Source organism: Eumetopias jubatus, unplaced genomic scaffold (assembly GCF_037043125.1).
Source record: "Eumetopias jubatus isolate StellerSeaLion01/CBP00866 unplaced genomic scaffold, mEumJub1_p1.0 scaffold_15, whole genome shotgun sequence".
NCBI lineage: Eukaryota > Metazoa > Chordata > Mammalia > Carnivora > Otariidae > Eumetopias > Eumetopias jubatus.
In genome coordinates this window covers 11,400,782-11,421,143 of record NW_028274821.1, presented here as the reverse complement: position 1 = coordinate 11,421,143, position 20,362 = coordinate 11,400,782, and the positions used below count along the sequence as shown (strand labels likewise).

General features: G+C 41.8%; 2 protein-coding genes and 1 long non-coding RNA gene across 8 annotated transcripts in view; 1 reads left to right on the top strand and 2 right to left on the bottom strand.

The window, feature by feature from the left end:
• PIP5K1B (phosphatidylinositol-4-phosphate 5-kinase type 1 beta) overlaps nt 1–20,362 on the bottom strand; it is a 293,743-nt gene that overhangs the window by 260,095 nt on the left and 13,286 nt on the right. The window lies entirely within an intron of this gene.
• PABIR1 (PP2A Aalpha (PPP2R1A) and B55A (PPP2R2A) interacting phosphatase regulator 1) overlaps nt 1–20,362 on the bottom strand; it is a 77,921-nt gene that overhangs the window by 44,345 nt on the left and 13,214 nt on the right. The window lies entirely within an intron of this gene.
• On the top strand, nt 844–19,262 carry LOC114219796 (uncharacterized). Its single transcript, XR_003611464.2, has 3 exons — nt 844–970; nt 5,155–5,283; nt 19,042–19,262. It is a non-coding gene; the product is annotated as an uncharacterized LOC114219796 (long non-coding RNA).

Sequence of the window (20,362 nt, the reverse complement as noted above, 5' to 3'; positions counted from 1 at the left end):
GGTCTGGGGTAGCCTGATGGGAGGATGCAGATGCCGAAGGCAAGGCCCCCTTAGGTAAAGTCACGGAGAACTTTCTGGGCTGGTCAAAGAGAGGCTCCACCTCATTCTGAAATCCCAAGGGGTGGGCCGGAACCCTCAACAAGAACAGATGTTGGTCTTGGTTGGTTGAGCAAAAGGGGCTCAAGTGCAGTGCTCAATTAACCTTGGATTAAAGGGAAAATAAGTGGTCTCATAGGACCCTGAAGGAGGCAGATCTCAAAGAATTTGCAGATTTTGTATTTTTAAAAAAGACTTTATTTATTTGAGAGAGAGAATGAGAGAGAGAGAGAGAGAGAGAGAGAGAGAGAGCGCGCGCGCACATGAGAGTGGGGAGGGCCAAAGGGAGAAGCAGACTCCCCGCTGAGCAGGGAGCCAAGGAGGGCACATATTGTATGGAGCGCTGGGTGTTATACAAAAACAATGAATCGTGGATCACTACATCAAAAACTAACGAGGTACTGTATGGTGACTAACATAATAAAATAAAATTAAATGAAAAAAAGAACTTTCCGATTAAAAGAAAACTGAGCCCCTTTCACAGAGGGCCTGTAATGGTTTGTTTAATCCAGAAAAATCTGGAAGGTTCCATTTAGTCTAGAAATTTGGCCAACTAACTGAAGAGCAGGAGGACAAACTTGTAAATGCCTGAGGAGAACACGAGAGCGGGAATGGGGCAGGGTGATTAACGTCACCCCACCCGTTTCCTTCCCCAACTTTCAGATAAGAAAACTCACACCCAGAAAGGCGATGCCGACTGCTTGCCCAGGATGACAACTAAGCTAGTTTATGGTAGTGCCAGAGGAGGCACCCAGATCTTTGCCTCTCATTCGGGCAGTGTTTGCATTCTTCCATGCTCCCTTCTCCACCATATGTAGCCCTCAGCATTCTCCCACCATACAGGAATTAAACTTGAAACAACTGTTCTCACTAGGTAAGTATTAATTGCTTTTATTTTTAATGGGGGAAATTCAGGAACACCGTAAGAGGAGGAAAATCAACTGCAGTTTCACTTCTCAAAGCAACCTCGGTTTTTAAAAATTCTCATTATTTCTGTTAAATGTAGGGTTTGGGCCCATTTTCATAGTTGGCAAATATTTGTTTCATGGCATGAATATTTATTCTATAGGTTTAGCCAGCCCATTCAACTTTGTGTCGTCAGCCACATAAAATATAGGACTTTTTACGATTTTCATCCAAGTCCTTGGATCTTTCTTACGTGGGGGGCCGTGCTTAACATCTGAAGGCCCGCCACTGGGAACTTCTTTCTAAGCCGTCACTCAATCATTAACTGTGCTATGGCATATGAACAGACTCAGCTGTGAATGTTCTGGATTGTTCTGCCATCCTCCAGACACGTGAGAGGGTTCTGTCAAATGCTTCTGGGTTTATGGCTCTCCCTTCCAATCTAGAACACTTATCTAAAAAGGCAATGTGATAAATAGGTGACTACACGGTAGTAAATTTATGCTAGTTTCTAGGGATCAATGCCATCTCTTCTATGGGTTTTAAATCACTTACAAGATGGTAATTCGCAATTTTTGCAAGGGAACATTTCATACATCGACTGTGTCAGGAATTCAACTCTTTCAAACGTTGCACAGAACAACATTTGCATGTTTCTGGTCTTCTGGAACATCTCCCACTCTCCGAGATTTACTCAACGGTCATTGGCAGTGGCTCAAAGGTGCTATCTGCTAACTCCTTCAACACCCTTAGATATGATCTAGTATGGCCTAGAGATGTGAACTTATTCAGGTTACCTACATGTTCTTTCATTGTCTTCCACATCCCTCTTAATTAATCCCTTTTCATTTTGAAGATCATTGTTCTCTTTGCTGAGAACTGAAAGCAAAATAGTTCTGTATATGTCACGTATTAATGTCAGCCTTATGCTCTAATGCAATAGTCTGTCCCTGTCTCCATTCTTCTAGCTTCAGATACAGCTAAAAAGCAAAACAAACTAAAACGCTATTGTAAAATACAAAGAACATACCACACACCGTACACACTCAACCACGCACCTGCACATACACCAAAAAGATTCAACCTAACCAGTAAAGAAATTAATGCCGCTATGAAATGTCATCTTGTAGCAAGCCATGGAAACACACCTTTAAAAAGCACGCTGGTGAGTCGGTAGGGAAATGGACATACCCATTGGACTTATGATAATGTAACCATGGTATCTGGAGAGCAAATACCTAAGATGTTTATGCCCTCTGGAAACCAGGAAACCTATACCTGACATGTTTATCTTAAGGGACACGTTCTGAAACAAATCTGAAATAAAAGAAGGTTCAGGAATACAAATACGTCTTTTGGGAATATCCTAATAGCCCCAAACTGGATACAGTTTAAATATCCAACATTGGGAATCGTTAAATGAACTACAAAACGCCAACTGTGATAGGCCAAATAATGCCTCCTCCCAAAGATGTCCAAGTCCTGATACCCAGAACGTGGGAGTATGCTGCTTTACGTGGTAAAAGGAACTTTGTAAACATGATGAGGCTAAGGATTTTGAGATGGGGAGATTATCCTGGATTATCCAAGTGGGCCCAATGCAGACACAACAGAAACAGAGGTTAGAGACTAAGAGATGAGATTTGAAGTTGCTATGCTACTGGCTTTAAAGACAGAGGAAAGGGTCCTACATCAAAGCACGTGGAGGCCTCCAGAAGCTGGAAAAGGCAAGAAAACATTCTTTCCTAGAGGCTTCAGAAGGGACACAGCCCTGCCAACACCTCAACTTTAGGAATTCTGACTTCCAGAACCATAAGAGAATAAATTTGCGTCCTTTTAAGCCACTAAATTTACGGTAAATCTTCACAGCAGCAACAGGGAATTGATACACTACTAGGCACCCACCAAAAGTGATCAAACAGAGGACCACAGAGCAACTGAAGAATACCAACATGCGCAGATGGGAAAATAGTATGCACAACAATTACTACTCTTGATACAAATACTTGATACAAATAGATCAAGATTCACAGAAACAGATGAAAATATACCAATAGACTAAAAGACCTTGTAACGGTCCCCCTGCTTTTGCCCTCGAGTTCTTAGCACCCAGGGTAGCCAGAGTGGTTCTTTTCAAAAATGCAATCAGATTACCTTACTCCTTTGCTCAAAACCCTCTAATAGGCAATTGTCTTCGCAAAGAAAAAGCTCAAGTCTCAAGAAGGATTTACAAAGCCCAGGTCCATGGCAGTGCATGGCCCTGGGAAGAGGCACTCAGACGTACTATACGTGACTGGCATCCGCACAAGTATGGGGTACCCCCCAGCCAGGCACGTGCAGGCTCCTACTCACTCCATCTCTCTGGCCTTCCCACCTGGTAGCATCAGCAAATAAGGAGGTGCGAATACAAGCAAACAAAACTCCACAGGGATGGGGGAATGTTGAGGAATACAGGAGTGAACAGAGGGAGGAAACAAAGAAAGGGGCCAAAGCTGGAACAGTCTGAGCAAGAAAGTAAGGCAGTACTGGATTATAACTCAAAGTATAACCTAAAGGAGTCCACAGTGACATAAATGAGTGACTGAATAAGCAAACGGGGGGAGAATAGACAAATCTCCCATGCAGAAGAATTCCACATAATTCTGTGTGCGTTTTTCTAAGACTTTAAGTAATCTCTACCCAATGTGGGGCTTGAAGTCTGGTCCCGAGATCAAGAGTCGTATGCTCCACCAACTAAGCCAGCCAGGCGCCCCAGAATTCCACGTAATTCTTACAGATACTCCTCCTTCAAGGAAGAGGACTGTACCTCCCTACTCTTAAAGTGTGGGCTGCACATAGTGACTTCCTTCCAAAGAGGACAGTCTGGAAAAGGGGAGGAAAGAAAGGGTAATGCCATAGTGGAGAAATCTGACAAACACCGCTTCACCCGGGTAATCAAGATCAACATCAGCAGTGATGTCATGTTAATAGCATATGTAATCCTGATACAGTGTGATGAGAATGGCATATTATCTCCCTGAAACACATTACCCCCATCTAATCATGAGAAAACATTCAACAAATCCCCATTGAGAGACATCCTGTAACACACCGGACAGTAATTCTCCAAACTGTCAAGGTCATCAAAAACAAGGACAATCTGAGAAATTGTTCACAATTACTACGGACCTAGGGAGACGTGACAACTAAATGTAATGTAGTATCCTAGATGTGACCCTGGAACAAAAAAAGGGCAATAGGGAAAACAGCAAATGTGAATAAAGTATGGACTTCAGTCAATAATACCATATAGATGTTGGTTCATGAACTGGGATGAATGTACCATGCTAATGTAAGATCATGACAAAGGAAAAATGAGTGTTTCCCATGCTCTGTACTATATTCTCGAGAATTCTCTAAATCTAAAAAAGTTCTAAAATATTTGTTAAAAATAATTCCAACACCTCATCCACATTGTCTTCAAAGGTTCCTCCCTCTGACATATCATACACTAATTTTTCCTGAGTGGTTGGTGGTAAGTCCAATGTGGCAACTTCCTCGGTTGTATTCTGTGAAGTGACCCAAAAAAGCCAAAAGGTATTGGACTTTATTTTTAGGCCACTTAGCCACCCAGCAGAAGCTGGGGCAGTCATCTGTTGCTTCTTCCAGTTACGCAGTGTGTGTCAACAAAATACCAACAGCCTCAGCCTCCAACTGTCTAGTTAGCAGAAGGTTCCCACAACAATCAAACCAATGGGCTTTCCCCTCTCCCCCTTTTTAATCTCGCCCAATGCTCTGTACAATGGCTTCTCCATCAGATTCTAGCTTGCGGATAAGCGTGTTCTTCCTTGTTCGTCACTCCGGTTTCTCCTCTTGCCTTCCGTAGACTGCAGAGACATTCTCATCCCTTTGTCTCAGGGCATTTGAACAGGAAGCCAAGGGAGCAGGTACCAGTCAGCACATTAAAAAATTCTATTCGGGAGAAAAGGGGTAGGATCTTCTCTACCCAGCGTACTTGCCACATTCCGGACTCACCTGCCGGCTACCCACCAGTCCTCAGTGAACAAGTTCTTAACCAAGCCACAGAGATATGGGGGGTGTAGCTCTGAGCCTGTGCTCTTGTCGTCCTTCCCTCGCATCTGGAACATTTCTCCATTCTCTTGTTTATTCCAGCTGCAGGACTCCGGCGTGCCTCCCACACGGGAGTGATGTTTCCCCTCTCCGCACTCTCAGAAACCCCATCTTATTCTGCACTCCCAGCCCCACTGACTGTGTTTCATGAGCTTATCTCCCCAACTCCACGTAAGTTCCTTAATGCGATGAACTCATCTGTTTTCTGTATAACCTTTGCACACTGATCATTCTAACTGTCCATTAAACATGAGCAAATATTTGAGTGCCTCCCATAGACGCCTCTCATAGACTCCATTCCTACAACAACTCAATGAGGTAGGCACACAATTACTCCCATTGTACAGCCCAAAACGCTGAGGAATAAAGCAGTTGAGTGGCTTTCCCAGGGTCACACGGAAGTTACAGAGACAGAATGTGAAGCGAAATTCATACTCTTATCACCACAGCACATCCCACTGCCTCCTTACCAGTTGAATGATCCCTTACAGAGTCTAGGTGTTTTAATAAGTGGTGATCTCAGAAGGAAAGTTAAAAATCCTTGGTCTAGCGGCCCCAAACTGAGAAAATTTTTATTCAGTTGTTCCCCCCCCCAAACCTAAAAGTCACACAGAGTTTGTGTACAACATAGACAACAGGACTTAAGGAAGACAGGGTTTATAAAAATTTCTTGAGGAAGCACCGAGGTTAGCCATCATTCTTCACATGTTGACCAGTTAGGAGGACTGACAGACACCAGCTGAACAAATGGAGAAAAATAAAATATGCACATCTGGACAGTTTAGACTGCAACACCAGGCCAGCTCATACGCTTTGAGGACACTGGGCAGAGACAAGGCATCGCGCCAGAGGAGTGACCAGTACCCAGCACCATACCGTGTGAGCACGTACAACATACAGCAAGGTTCTCTTCAGCCATCTGCTTCTCATTTCCCACTGGCAATTTTGTGGTTGGATGATCAGCTTCTTAGATGATTTCTAAAAATAAGCTACCACCAATTTAATTACCCAACTACATGAGTATTTGCAGTCACCTTGTGGCCTACACCAAAATTAAACACCCTTCCTTTCTATCACAAGGAAGAAGGGGCTGACCTCCTCAGCAGGTGCAAAGCATCAAAACTGGTGCAAGGCTCCCATTTCTCCATCATCATCACCAGCAGCACCACCAGACGAGGAGCGTAAAGAACATGTGCACCCCGAGCAGGCAAGCACTCACTGGTAACGCCCACTCCACACCACCAACACGTACCACCAGGCTTTGCCAAAGGGGCAGGCGAACCTCTCTGCTCTGCGGCATTCTTGACGTCTTTCTCCATACCAGCTGCATCTTAACTCAGCTCTCCCGGAGAGCCTTGCCCAGGAAAAACACGGACCTTCCTATACCTGCTAGATGTGTTCATTCTTTTCTTTAGGCCCCACTACTTTCTGCTTACCAGACCCAACTGTCTGGGTTTAGCTATCAGACTTGAGACCAGCGCCTCCTCTTCTGATGTCCTTTTCTCAAACAGGAGGTGGCCATAGTTCTGAGTTTCTGAACAAATATGAATGAGAAATGAGACATACCATCACTGATCCCCAGGTGGACTGAAGGTATTTCTGACTAGCAAAGCCCAAGTTAGAAATGGTAAGGGAGGGGCGCCTGGGTGGCTCAGTCCTTAAGTGGCTGCCTTCGGCTCAGGTCATGATCCCAGAGTCCTGGGATGGAGCCTCGCATCGGGCTCCCTGCTCAGCGGGAGGCCTGCTTCTCCCTCTCCCACTCCCCCTACTTGTGTTCCCTCTCTCACTCTCTCTGTCAAATAAATAAAATCTTAAAAAAAAAAAAGGTAAGGAAATGAATCTCCTTTGAATCCCAAATAAGCCCAAACCCAAATGATTAGTTTCAGACACTCTTGAACCACACCATGCGACAAACAAACAAAATTGATTCATGTAACTCAAACAGTCAGCATGATTTTGGACTAAAGAGAATTGTTTTGGACAAAGTTTTATTTATTAGAAAATGAACACGAGACCCTAATTCCCTCAAGGAACTTACAGTCCAGCCGGGCAGATAAGACATGACTGCAAATAACTGAAAATACACACTCAAGAGTGCTAGGTCCATAAAAGAAGTATAAATAAAATATTACCTCCTCCACCTATTTATTACAATGTCACGAGAAAGATTTCAAGAGCTTCTAGAAGCAACTCTACCTTGGACTGGTTCAAGCATAGGAGCCCCGCAAGCGGAGGACGAGCCAGAAGTTGCCAGAAGCCAGCTCGCTCCTTTCCTAGTCTCCTTGCATCCACGTGATAAAAAGAGTTGCAATCTGTTTATTATGAAATACTTCCTGAAATACTGTGAAGAATAGGCCACTTTGCAAAGGCAAAGAGCATAACTCAAACATGTTAATGCTTTTTGAAGTGTGGCTCTCTCACTGAGCAATTTCACAGCATGGGTAAGACTTGTGCACCAGCCTGGTCTTCAGATCTGGAGAGAGCAGCTAGCAGACGGGCAACCTCCAAGCCTTACTTTGGAGCCGGGAGGCTGGCTTGACCCCAACCCCCACCACCCTCAACATTGTTGCCACCATTCTTTCAACTGCATTATCTTCCCCTAATTCACAGTGCCCGGCTCCACTAATCTATTTAAATTCCTCGAGGGCAAGGCCCACTCATTCCTTTTGCAATTCCCTCCCCACCCCACCCCCACTCTCAATGTTATCCCCTTTGCCCTCAGCTTAAGATCTGTTATAAAAAGCACATAAAGAGTGAAACGAAGGAATATTTACCTAGTTCCTACTGCCCATCTTCCTTTATTTCAGCTAATTTTCTCAAAAACCCACCGAAGTGGGCAACATTAGTCTCATTTTAGAGGCTGTTCTTTACTGGGAAGACAAGGCAGCTGGTTCATCTTGGATCCCTGTCCATTGTACACAATGCAATGTCAGGTGCAAACCTCTCCTCACTTTCCCCTGCAAAATGGACACATTCCATCCAGACATGAGAAGTATCAGAAATCCTACAGGTAGGACAGATACTCATAAACCAATGCTAAACTGAAACACTGCAACTTTCAGACATCAAGAGTTAGTCTAGAACAGCCTTGAAGATTCTAAAGCAGCACTCGTACATGACACATGACCCTTGAAACTAAATTATCGCACATATTCAAAAGGGTCCATAGACTTGGGCTAAAGGTAACTTTCCTTAACAGGAATGGCCATGGAGGTAGTATCTGTTCACCTGTTAATGATTGAAGGATAAATAAGAAGGAGTAGCTTCTAACTAAGACTGTAAAGGAAGTGGCCAAGTCTCACCCCCTTCTCAGGGATAATTCTCATGAACAAAGGAGATAAACTGGAGGAACACTGTAAATTCCAAACAATCAAGAAATCCATGATCCCTTTCCTGCTTCCCTTCTGGCTGATCTGTATTCGTATTTAGTGTATATATAAAATGGGTAGGACCCATTTTAAGCACCCACTAAAATCCTTGGAATTTATTGTCAGTTCCAGTACACCTGATGTGACAAGCACAAGAGTTTTATTTCTCAACATAATCCAGGTCAAATTCCATTCCAATGACTCCTGTGAGCTTCCTGAAATTCTCTGCTTTTCCTCGAGTTTAGTTGTCTATCATCGTACTTAAAAAGTGCAATATTGGTTAACAATTGAGAAATTTGTTTTCTACGTAAAGAATTTAAAAATGTAATTGGATACGGGCTATTATACTAGATCTAAAACCTTCTTTTAAGAAATTTTTTAATCCAAAAGTAAATCTCATCTTCTGAAATGGCTCATCTTTTAGGAACCGATACGAGTCCCAATTAGGCTTGCGGGGTATTTCTTCAGTTGTCCTATCCTCACCTTTATGTTTTTTGGGTTTTTTTTTTTTTTTAAGATTTTATTTATTTGACAGAGAGAGACAGCGAGAGAGGGAACGCAAGCAGAGGGATTGGGAGAGGGAGAGAAGGTTCCCCGCTGAGCAGGAAGCCCGATGTGGGGCTCGATCCCAGGACCCTGGGATCATGACCTGAGCCGACTGAGCCACCCAGACGCCCCAATAATAGTGTATTGTTATGAGCTATTATAGCTTGTCTAATCATTTCCCCTAATGTTAGATAACAATGTAGTCTTTCATTATTAAAAGTAACAATGTTCTAACGAGATTTGTTTTCCTACTTTTTACCCCTGCCAAGAGAAATTACTGAATCAAAGGGTACGTTCATTATAATGGCTTTTGTTAAATAATTTTGTTGCCCCTTCAGGAAATATGTACCCATGTGAATGTTACCAATCATGTGCAATTATTTCCAATTCTACACAGTCACACCAACATTGTAACTTACCATTTTATTTTTTTAAGATTTCCTTATTTATTTATTTGATAGAGAGAGAGACAGCGAGAAAGGGAACACAAGCAGGGGGAGTGGGAGAGGGAGAAGCAGGCTTCCCGCTGAGCAGGGAGCCCGATGCAGGGCTCCATTCCAGGACCCTGGGACCATGACCTGAGCCGAAGGCAGACGCTTAACGACTGAGCCACCCAGGCGCCCTGTAACTTACCATTTTTTTAAAATTTTTTTTTACATGTTTTATTTATTTATTCATGAGAGTCAGAGAGAGAGAGAGAGAGAGAGAGAGAAGCAGAGGCAGAGGGAGAGGGAGAAGCAGGCTCCCCACAGAGCAGGGAGCCCGATGCAGGACTCGATCCCAGGACTCTGGGATCATGACCTGAGCCGAAGGCAGATTCTTAACCATCTGAGCCACCCAGGCGCCCACCATTTTATTTTTTTTTTAAACCTCAGTTTACCTTAGGTTGCATTTCTTTCATCGTTACCATGTTTGGTTCTTTTTACACACACTGGTCTTTCTGATGTGTAAAACTGACAGTATTTAACCTTTAGCCATTTATCCAAATAAAGACGGGTTGTAACATAATACTATCCGTGCCTTATATATTATGGATACTAACCTTGTGTGTGTGTAGATATATTTTCCGTATTTCATAGGTGTTTTAAAAATTCTTATTTTATTGGCTCTAATTTCTTAAAACAACTCAATATGTTAAGATTTTACCTTCCTTTTATATTTTGGAAGATAAATTAGACTGGAGATTTTACTATCTCCCGGAAATAAACCAAAATATACTTTGTTCTAAATGATCAAAATTAAGGATTTACTCTTCCTCTTCAATAACTATTTAAAAAATCAGAAATGCAAATCATATCATCATCTCAATCAGAAATGAAACAGTATTTCTGTTTCTGATGCTAAGAGAAATACAAGAGATCCTAAGAGACTACAAAAAACAATTTTATGCTAACAAACTGGGCAACCTAAAAAATTAAATAAAATTATAAGCCAATATTCCTGATGAACGTAGATGCAAAATTCTTCAAAAAAATTAGCAAACCCATTTCAACAATACAGTAAAAAGATTATATACCATGATCAAGTGGGATTTATTCCAGGGATGCAAGGATGGTTCAACATCCACAGATCAGGCACTGTGATACACCACATTAACAAAATGAAAGATTAAAATCCTATCATCATAATAGATGCAGATATCAGAAAAGGCATTTGACAAAATTGAGCATCCATTTATGATTAAAAACTTCCAAAGTGGGTTTAGAGGAAACAGACCTCCATATAATAAAGGCCATATATGACAAGCCCACAGCTAACATCATATTCAACAATGAGAAGCTGAAAGATTCTACTCTAAGATCAGGAACAAGACAAGGATACAGACTCCTGCCACTTTCATTCTATATAGTATTGGAAGCCCTAACCACAGCAATTTGGCAAGAAAAAGAGACATAAGACATCCAAATCGAAAAGAAAGAAGTAAAGCTGTCAACTTTTTGCAGATGATATAGTATTATGTAAATAAAACTCTGAAGATTCCATCAAAAAACTGTTAGCACTAACAAATGAATTAAACTGCAAAATGCAAATCAATACACAAAATTGATAGTTTCTGTACACTAATACTGAACACTAAGAAAGAGAGCTTAAGAAAACAATCCCATTTATAACTGTATTAAAAAAACACCTAGGACTAATTAAACCAAGGAAATGAAAGACCTCTATACTGAAAACTACAAGACCTTAATGAGAGAATCTGAAGAAGACACAAATAAATGGAAAGATATTCTGTGCTCACTGACTGCAAGAATATTGTTAAAACGTTCATATTACCCAAAGCAATATACAGATTCAATGTAATCCCCATTAAAATTCCAATGGCATTTTTCACAGACCTAGAACAATTCTAAAATTTGTATGGAACCATAACAAACTTCAAGTAGCCGAAGCAATTTTGAGAAAGAAGAACAAAGTTGGAAACATTGTGCTTCCTGATTTCAAACTGTACTACAAAGCTACTGTAACAAAAAACAGTATCCTATTGGCATAACAGTAGACAGATCAATGGAACAGAACAGAGAGCCCAGAATTAAACCCAGGCATATGTGGTCAATTAATTTACAATGAAGGATCCAAGAATATACTATGAAGAAAGGATAGTCTCTTCAATAAATGAGGCTGGGAAAACTGGACAGCTACATGCAGAAGAATGAAACTGGACCCCTTTCTTACACCATACACAAAAATTAACTCAAAATGGATTAAATACTTGAACGTAAGGCCTAAAAACATAGAACTCCTAAGAAGAAAACAAAGGCAGCAAGCTCCTTGATACAGGTCTTGGCAAAAAAAATTTTTTTTTAATTTGACACCAAAAGCAAAAGCAACAGAAGCAAAAACAAACAAGTGGGACCACCTCAAGCTAAAAGCTTCTCCACAGCATTGGAAACTATCCACAAAATAAAAAGGCAGCCTACCAAATGGGAGAAGGTATTTGCAAATCATCTATCAAATATGGGGCTAACATTCAAAGTATATGAAGAACTCCTACAACCCAATATAATAATAATAATCCAATTAAAAATGGGCAGACGATCTGACCATTTTTCCAAAGATAGCCAATAGGTCCATGGAAAGATGCTCAACATCACTCATCATCAGGGAAATGCAAATCATGACATATCCCCTCATACCTGTCAGAATGGCCAGTACCAAAAGGCAAGAAAACAGGGGTTGGTGAGGATGTGGAGAAAAAGGGAACCCTTGTGTACTGGTGGTAGGAATGTAAATTGGCCTAATTACTGTTTCTTCAAAAACTTAAAAATAGAACTACTATATGATCCAGCAATTCCACTTCTGGATATTTAACTGAAGAAAACAAAAACATGAATTCAAACAGGTGTATGCACCTCCATGTTCACCGCAGCATTATTTACAGTACCCAAGATACAGAAACAACCTAAGCATCTACCAGTGAATGAATCAATAAAGAAACTGTGATACACACATACCCTGGAATATTATTCAGCTGTAGAAAAGAATGAAATCTTGTCGTGTGTGACAACACGGGTGTACCTCAAGGGCACTGTGCTAAGAGAAATAACTCAGATGGAGAAAGACAAACATGGTAAGATTTCATTTATACATGAAACCTAGAAAACAAAACAGAAATAGACTCACAAATACAGAGAACTGATGGCTGTCAGAGAGGAAGGAGGTAGGGATGGGCAAAATAAGTCAAGGGGATCGAGAAGTATAAACTTCCAGTTATAAAACAAGTAAGTCAGGGGGATATAAAGTAGAGCCTAAGGAATATAGTCAATAATACTGTCACAACTTTGTATGGTATCAGGTGGTAACTAGACTTATTGTGGCGACCATTCTGTAATGTATATAAATGTTGAATCACTACGTTATATGCCTAAAACTAATATAATACTGTATGTCAACTATACTTCAATAAAAATAAATTAAGTAAAAAAATACAGCAAAGCAGTGATTTAGCACTAATGAGTATTGATTACAGATAGGAAGTATGTTAATTGAGTGAGCTGGTAAATTGGTTGCTAAGGTAACATCTCGATTGGAATAAAATCATCACCACAGAAAGTGCACACTGTATCTGGATAACGACCAGAGGTGCAGGAGACTCCTTCATGTTTTGGAGCAAGAATATGAAACATTAAAACACTGGGAAGTACTGGAGAAGGGAAGTTTAAAGTCTTTCCTTCCACCAAGGCTAATTCCTTCCTACCAAGAGGGTATTTGCACTTGAGCTTGGGAACAAAAGCCTCTCTCTTCTTTGGACCTTACTGTACAGCAATATCCGGGAGGGAGACCTGGGACACCTCTCTGTGGTAAGTGGGCACATCACCACCTTCCCACTGGAAATGGCGGATGTGAGAGAAAGGAACTACTTTCCTGAGATTTAAAAGAAAAGCCAAGCTTTATTTGCACTGAAGTTGGTAACAGCTGAGCTTAAGAGAAAGATGACAGTGTACGCCTAAGGGTTATATTTCTTTACATTTTGTTCTATACTAGAGCATATTAAATGGTGAAAATAAGCCACTGGAAAGTTTGGGGCAAAACTGATTATCCCAATCTAGCAACTATTCATTCAATACCTTGAGGCATGTGTTTACTTTCTAACCATGCTCTTTCGGTCTTACTTTCCTATCACCAGCTTCCCCTCTCCCTGGCTTCCTCCGTTGTTCTGACCCTATTATATTCATACGCCATTTGGTCAGCCACCTCAAATTCTTTTTGAAATGAGATGAGTATAAATAAATAAGATCTGTAATTTCTGGAAGGTGTTGTAATAACAGGTCAAAAAAATTTTTAAAGGAAATTAAATTCGAGTGAAATGAGTGGAAAGGCATTCTTTATTTATGGGTTAGAATACTTAATACTGTGAATATGGCGATGCTTCCCAAAATTGATCTTCAAATTCAGTGCAGTCCCCATCAAAACTGCTGGTGGCTTCTTTGCAGAAACTGACAAGAGGCTTTTAAAATTCATATGGAAATTCAAGGGACTCAGAAGAACCAAAATAATCTTGGAAAAGAAGAACAAAGTTGGGAGACTCACATTTTCCAACTTAAAATTTATGACAAAGTTACAGTAAGCAATACAGTTGGTACTGGCATTAAGAAGTGACATACAGAACAATGGAACAGAAATGAGAGTCCAGAAATAAACCCTTGTATTTATGGTACATCGATTTTGGACAAGGGTGCCAAGACAACTAAATGGGGAAAGAATGGTCTTTTCAACAAACATTAATGGGACAAATGGATATCTACATGCAAAAGAACAAAGCTGGACCCCCTACTCCATACCACGTACAAAAATTAATTTGAAATGGACCAAAGAGCACAATCTAAGAGCTAAAACCATAAAACAATTAGACGAAAATACAGACATAAATCTTTGTGACCTTGTAGTTGACAAAGATTTCTCAGGCAGGACACCAAAAGCACAAGTAACCGAAGAAAAAATTAGACTTCACTGCAATTAAAAACGTGTATGCTTCATAGGACATCACGAAAAAGCAAAAAAGACAACACAAAGACAAAGAATATTTTTGCAAATCATGTATCTGATAAAGGACTTACACCTAGACTATCTAAAGAACGATTAAAATTTAATAAACAGACAACCCAATTAAAAATGGGCAAAGGATCTGAATAGACATTTCCCTAAAGAAGATATACAAGTGGCTGTTAAGCATATGAAAAGATGTGCAACATCACTAATAATTAGGGAAATGCAAATCAAAACCACAGATCAATGAGATTACCCCTCACACCCACTGGAATGGTTACAGTAAAAATGAGATAATAAGTAATGGTGAGGATGCAAAAGAAAGAATGGTTGCTAAATTCTTGTTTCATTGAAAAAAATTAATGTATTTGAATATCTAGTATTTCCATTTATCCAAATATTTTTTTAATTTATTTTTAAAGATTTTATTTGTCAGAGAGAAAGAGAGAAAGAAAGAGAGCACAAGCAGGGGGAGCAGGCAGAGGGGGAAGGAGACTCCCGGCTCAATGCGGGATTCGATCCCAGGATCCTGGGATCATGATCTGAGCTGAAGGCAGACGCTTAACCCACTGAGCCACCCAGGCATCCCTCCATTTATCCAAATATTTTAAATTCAAGTTAAACCTTTCCTTCAAAATTTCTTACCTCTCCTTATGCATCCCACACACCAGTCCCCGGATATATCCTTGTAATTATTCCTTTATAGCCAAGAAACACAATTTTTTAACGGTTTTTAAACACATGTATTTTATTTAACATAGAAAGCAATCAGTAATGGTACGACGAATCAGCATCTCTATGTAGCCACGCTCTATTTTGTCTCAGCCAATAAATTACTGTTTTTAAGAAAAGACACATTTATATGAGAGAGAGAAAGAGCGTGCACGTGCATGTACGCACGAACCAGGGGAAGGGCAGAGAGAGAATCTCAAGCGGATTCCACGCTGAGCACAGAGCCCTACACAGGGCTGGATCCCACGACCCTGAGCCGGACAAGAGTCGGACACTCAACCAACTGAGCCACCCAGGTGCCCCCAGTAAATCACCCTTAAGGAAGGCGTATGGCAGTATGGTGCAGACAGAAATTTTCCCTTGTCCACAGAGGACCAGACTTCTCCAGCAGTTTCACCCATTCATTCCAACTTTCACTGACCAGCAAGCCGCCCTCAGTTTGGAAACATACCGCCTCTTCATGAGATACAATGCAAAACGTTCTCATTGATGTGCTTTTCCTCTTCTCAACCCTGTGAGGGCTTCCCATCACACCAAAAATAAAACCCAAAGTCACCACCAGGTTTAGGAGATGCTACCTGCCATGGCCCCAAGTTCTCCCCTCCACTTCCCCAGCTCTGGCCGTACTGGTTTCCACACAGCACCTCAAACAAGGAGCTCTGCCTCGGGGCTTTGCATTTTCTATTCCCTCTGCCTGGAATGCTTTTCCCCAAATCTGTATAGTGTGCTCATCCATTTCATGCAGAACTATGCCTGCTCTGGCCTGAATGTCTGTGCCCTTTCCCCCCCAATTCCTATGTTGGAATTCTAACCAGTCTGATGGTATTAGGAGGCAGGACCTTTGCAAGGAAATAAGGTCATGAGGGTGGAGCCCTGGTGAATGGGATCCCGTGTCCTTCTAAGAAGAGACAGTGGGGGGGGGGGCTGCTTCCCCTCTCTCAGCCACGTGAGGATACGGTAAGAAGATTGCCACCTATGAATTAGAAAGTGGGCTCTCAGCAGACGCTGCACCTGCCAGCACCGCATCTCGGACTTCCAGCTTCCACAGCTCTAAGAAAGAAATGTTTGTTGTTTAAGCCACCCAGCCGGTGGTCTCCTTGTTACAGCAGCCCCAGCTAAGACAGTTCTCCTACGTATTCCCCTCCCTTGGAGAAGAACCGCCCCCCACCCCCCCGACCACTGCTCCCATCACTCCACTCCTTCTCCTGGTTTATTTTTTTTCCCCACACCATCTTGTATTAAATTACATGTGCAAACATCTCATACCACCTGTATACAAAATACACTCATGTTCATATTAAAGTTACATATTAAATTAGACACCATATATAAATTATAAATTATACCCAGGCCTCCCTCACTCAACAGGAATAATCCTAATACCTAGAACTGTGTCAACAGGCACTGAAATATCTGGTGAATTACAAATGAACTAAAGTTAGGGACCACTTTAGAAGACAGCCTCGGAGAACAAGTCATTTGAGGATCAAGGACTGCACACTAGACGCACTGTGGGGTGTCACACCCATCGTCCTCCGTGAGACATAACACGGAACGGTGGCCAAGAGAGACGTTTCTGGAGCTGGACCACCTGGCTCTGAAATCCGGCTGTGTGGCTTCGAATACTGTGCTTAAAATCTCCACTTCGTGGTTTCCTCATTTACTTTTTTTTTAATTCTTTTTTTAAAGATTTTATCTATTTATTTGAGACAGAGAGAGGAGTCTGTGTGCACACGGGGGAGGGGGAGGGGCAGAGGGAGAGAGAGAAGCAGACTCCCCACGGAGCAGGGAGCCCGACATGGGGCTTGCAGGGCTCGATCCCAGGACCCTGAGATCATGACCTGGGCTGAAGGCAGACGCTTAACTGACCGAGCCACCCGCCGCCCCAGTTTCCTCATTTGTAAAATGATGATAACTGTACCTACCTCATGGGTTGCTATGAATATTAAACCAGTTAACACAGTTTTCTTGGTTAGAAAGTACCTGGAATGTAGGAAGCACCCAAGCAAATGCTAGGTATTCATCAGCTTTGTCATTTGAGGGCACTTCCTTCTAACTTCCTTCTCTTCTACAACTTTCGAATCAATGACTATTCCCCTAGCGTTTATTTTATGATATTCAGTTCTTACACTCTACCCATTTTAGTTGCTTCATATCTCTGTGTTCTAATTCCCAATATACCAGTGACTTATCAAAGGCGTGCATGTGCAAGGTAACACATCAAATGATAGAGAAAAGTTCATGAGAATGAACCCCTCTTGATTTTTTCCTGTTCCTGCTGCTATTCTTCCAAGACGACCGTTCTCAAAATTTTCTGTTTTGGTTTCTTAGCGGTCATCTCCGTAACTTGATAACATGCTTAAATTTCTTATTCTTGGCTCACTGCAAGGATTTTCCTCATAATATTTTATTTCTTCTGTCATTATCTTCCTAATTTTTTTTTTTTTTTAGATTTTATTTATTTGAGAAAGAGAGAAGGAGAGACAGAGTACAAGTGGGGAGGAGAGGGAGAAGCAGGCTCCCTGCAGAGCAAGGAGCCCGATGTGGGGCTCGATCCCAGGACCCTGGGATCATGACCCAAGCTGAAGGCAGACGCTTAACCAACTGAGACACCCAGGCGCCCCCATTACCTTCCTAATTCTAAGTACTCAAGTCCTCATTTGTATTTCCACCAATTTTTTCTTGATTGAAGCAAAACTGCCTTTATTCACAGACATGATTGTCTAACTAAAAAAAAATCTAGGCACGTCACAAAAAAGTTACTAAAATTAATACATGAGTTCAGCTCCTTCCCAAAGAATGTATAAGGATGGCAAATAAACACACAAGTAGGTGCTCGACATCATTAGCCATTAGGGAAATACGATTCAAAAGCACAATGAACCCCCACTATACACCAATTAGAATATCAAAAATGCTAAAGATGGAGCATACCAAGCATTGATGGAGATATGAAGCAACTGGAACTCTCACACACCACTGGTGGGAAAGCAAGATGGCACAACTCTCGAATTCCACAACGTTTAACAATCTTATCTTACTCCACCATTTTAGGAGATGAGGACATTAGCACATTTATTCTCTCCTCTCCCTGCTTTGACGTCATCCCAGCTTCTGGGAATTATGCTCTTACTCTGTTGAGGTTGCTATTATTTGCCATCTAGCCAGCATGCATAACCAAGTCCACCATGCTTAGGCTACGGTCTGACTCTAAGCGCCGAAAACCAAGAAAGTGCACCTGTATGATTATGATTATGCCACTATGCCAACTGCCAGGCGAAGCAAGGAAATACGTTTTTGGTCTCTGACCCGAAGTCATGACTATAGATCCACTGTCATAAACCCTATTCCAACAATGTTCAACTTCCTGAGTTCCCTTCATTTTGGATCTGGTATCACTCACATCAGGAATTCCAGCCAAACCCCTCTGACATTTGATACAGGTCATCAGACTATGCATGTTGCTATCATTCAGTTTTCATTTAATTTCTCATCTAAGGAATGTCCCATTAGCCTCAAACAACCCTAAAGATTCCGTAGATCTTAAAAGTACCTTCTCGATGACTTCTGGGATCTTCTCCTATTCCACCTAAATAGACACTAACTGAAACACTGACCATTTTTGTACATGAGGCATGGCATTAGGTGCTCTGTAAGGTAGGACAATGACAGCCATACACCATACAATCTAAACTGAGTAAGAAATGAACTTGCTTCATACCCTGAGCATCTATCCTAGTTTGGAATCTGTCATATGAATTATCTGTTGCCTACCAGCATTCCATTTTTTTTTTAACAGGTCAACATGAGTTTTGCTTTCTTCAACAAGCCTCCGTATCCAAGACTCATCTCTTTTTAAAAATAAAGCTATGTTGCTCTCCCCCCACCCCCCCCACATTGAGGATGTATTTAAATTCTGGAATTCTGATCAGACTTCAGCCAAGCATCCCACTTTTCACCCTTGGCCCCTGGGAATAAGGAAGGAGAATTCTTCTTTTATGGTACGCCGGGCACACCAGATGCTGCACCCTTTGCTTCAGATCTGCTTACCCACAGGCTATAAATGTGGCTGTCCGGAGCGTGACCTGTAACTCTTACGAAATAATGTGCATGAGGCTTTTGTTCTAAGAATCTTAAAGGCCTTCATTTCATTTGGCCTCACAACATGCCTTTGAATTAGCCAGGAGCCAGTGTATCGATTCTCATTCAACGGATGGGGGTGGGGTGAGAGGAAGAATGCCAGAAAAGAGGTCAAGCCACTTGACCAGAGGTCATCAAAATGTCAGGAGAAGGGCAGGATGAGCCAGAATCCCTGCTTCGCAGACCAGAGCTCTTGCTGCATCCAGATTCAACCTGTGCAAATTTAAGCAAAATGTTATCTAAAAACACAGAAGAATGACCCCAGGAAACCAGGAGATAAACTCTACTTGCCCTAAGTAATACTAGGTGCGGGGGAGAGGCCAAAAGATAGCTTCCCTTCTGCTCATAGTTCCAAAGAGTGAGAATAACAAATTACAAGAATTCTGCACTGGTTTTGTGGACGTTTTTATAAATTAAAGCTCTTTCCCTCCCCCCCCCCCGAGGGAGAAATAGAACATTCCAGCTACAAATGCACTGTAAGCAGGCACCTTCAAGTTAGCTCAGGGTGCATGAATTGATATAAATCCTTATAGAACCTGGAGTTATTCGCCTTTCTACTTCATTCTTCTGAAGGAGAATCAAGGCCAATAACACGGAGAAGACACGGGAGCCGTCAGGCTGGGTGGGAAACACGAAGCAAGAGAAGACGTGGTCCCTGTTGTCAGGACTCCAAGTCTGCTTGGAAAGATAAGCTGAGAACAAATGAAAAGTCAGCCTGCAGGGAAAGCTCCGGAAGAGTCAGAAGAGCAAGAAAGCCAAAGGGGACGTCACTTCAGGGCGACAGAGGGTGGGAATCGGGGGGGGGGGGGGTTAGGGCAGCTTTCCCAAACACCGGGACGTAGGTGGCGTCATGAAAATCTGAGGCCATTTCCTTAAACGGAGAAGAAAACATAAGATTCAGTAAGAACAAATGTGGTAAGCCAAGGTATGGAGAAAAAAACTGCAAACGAAGATGAGGGAATCATGCTGGTTCTCAGACA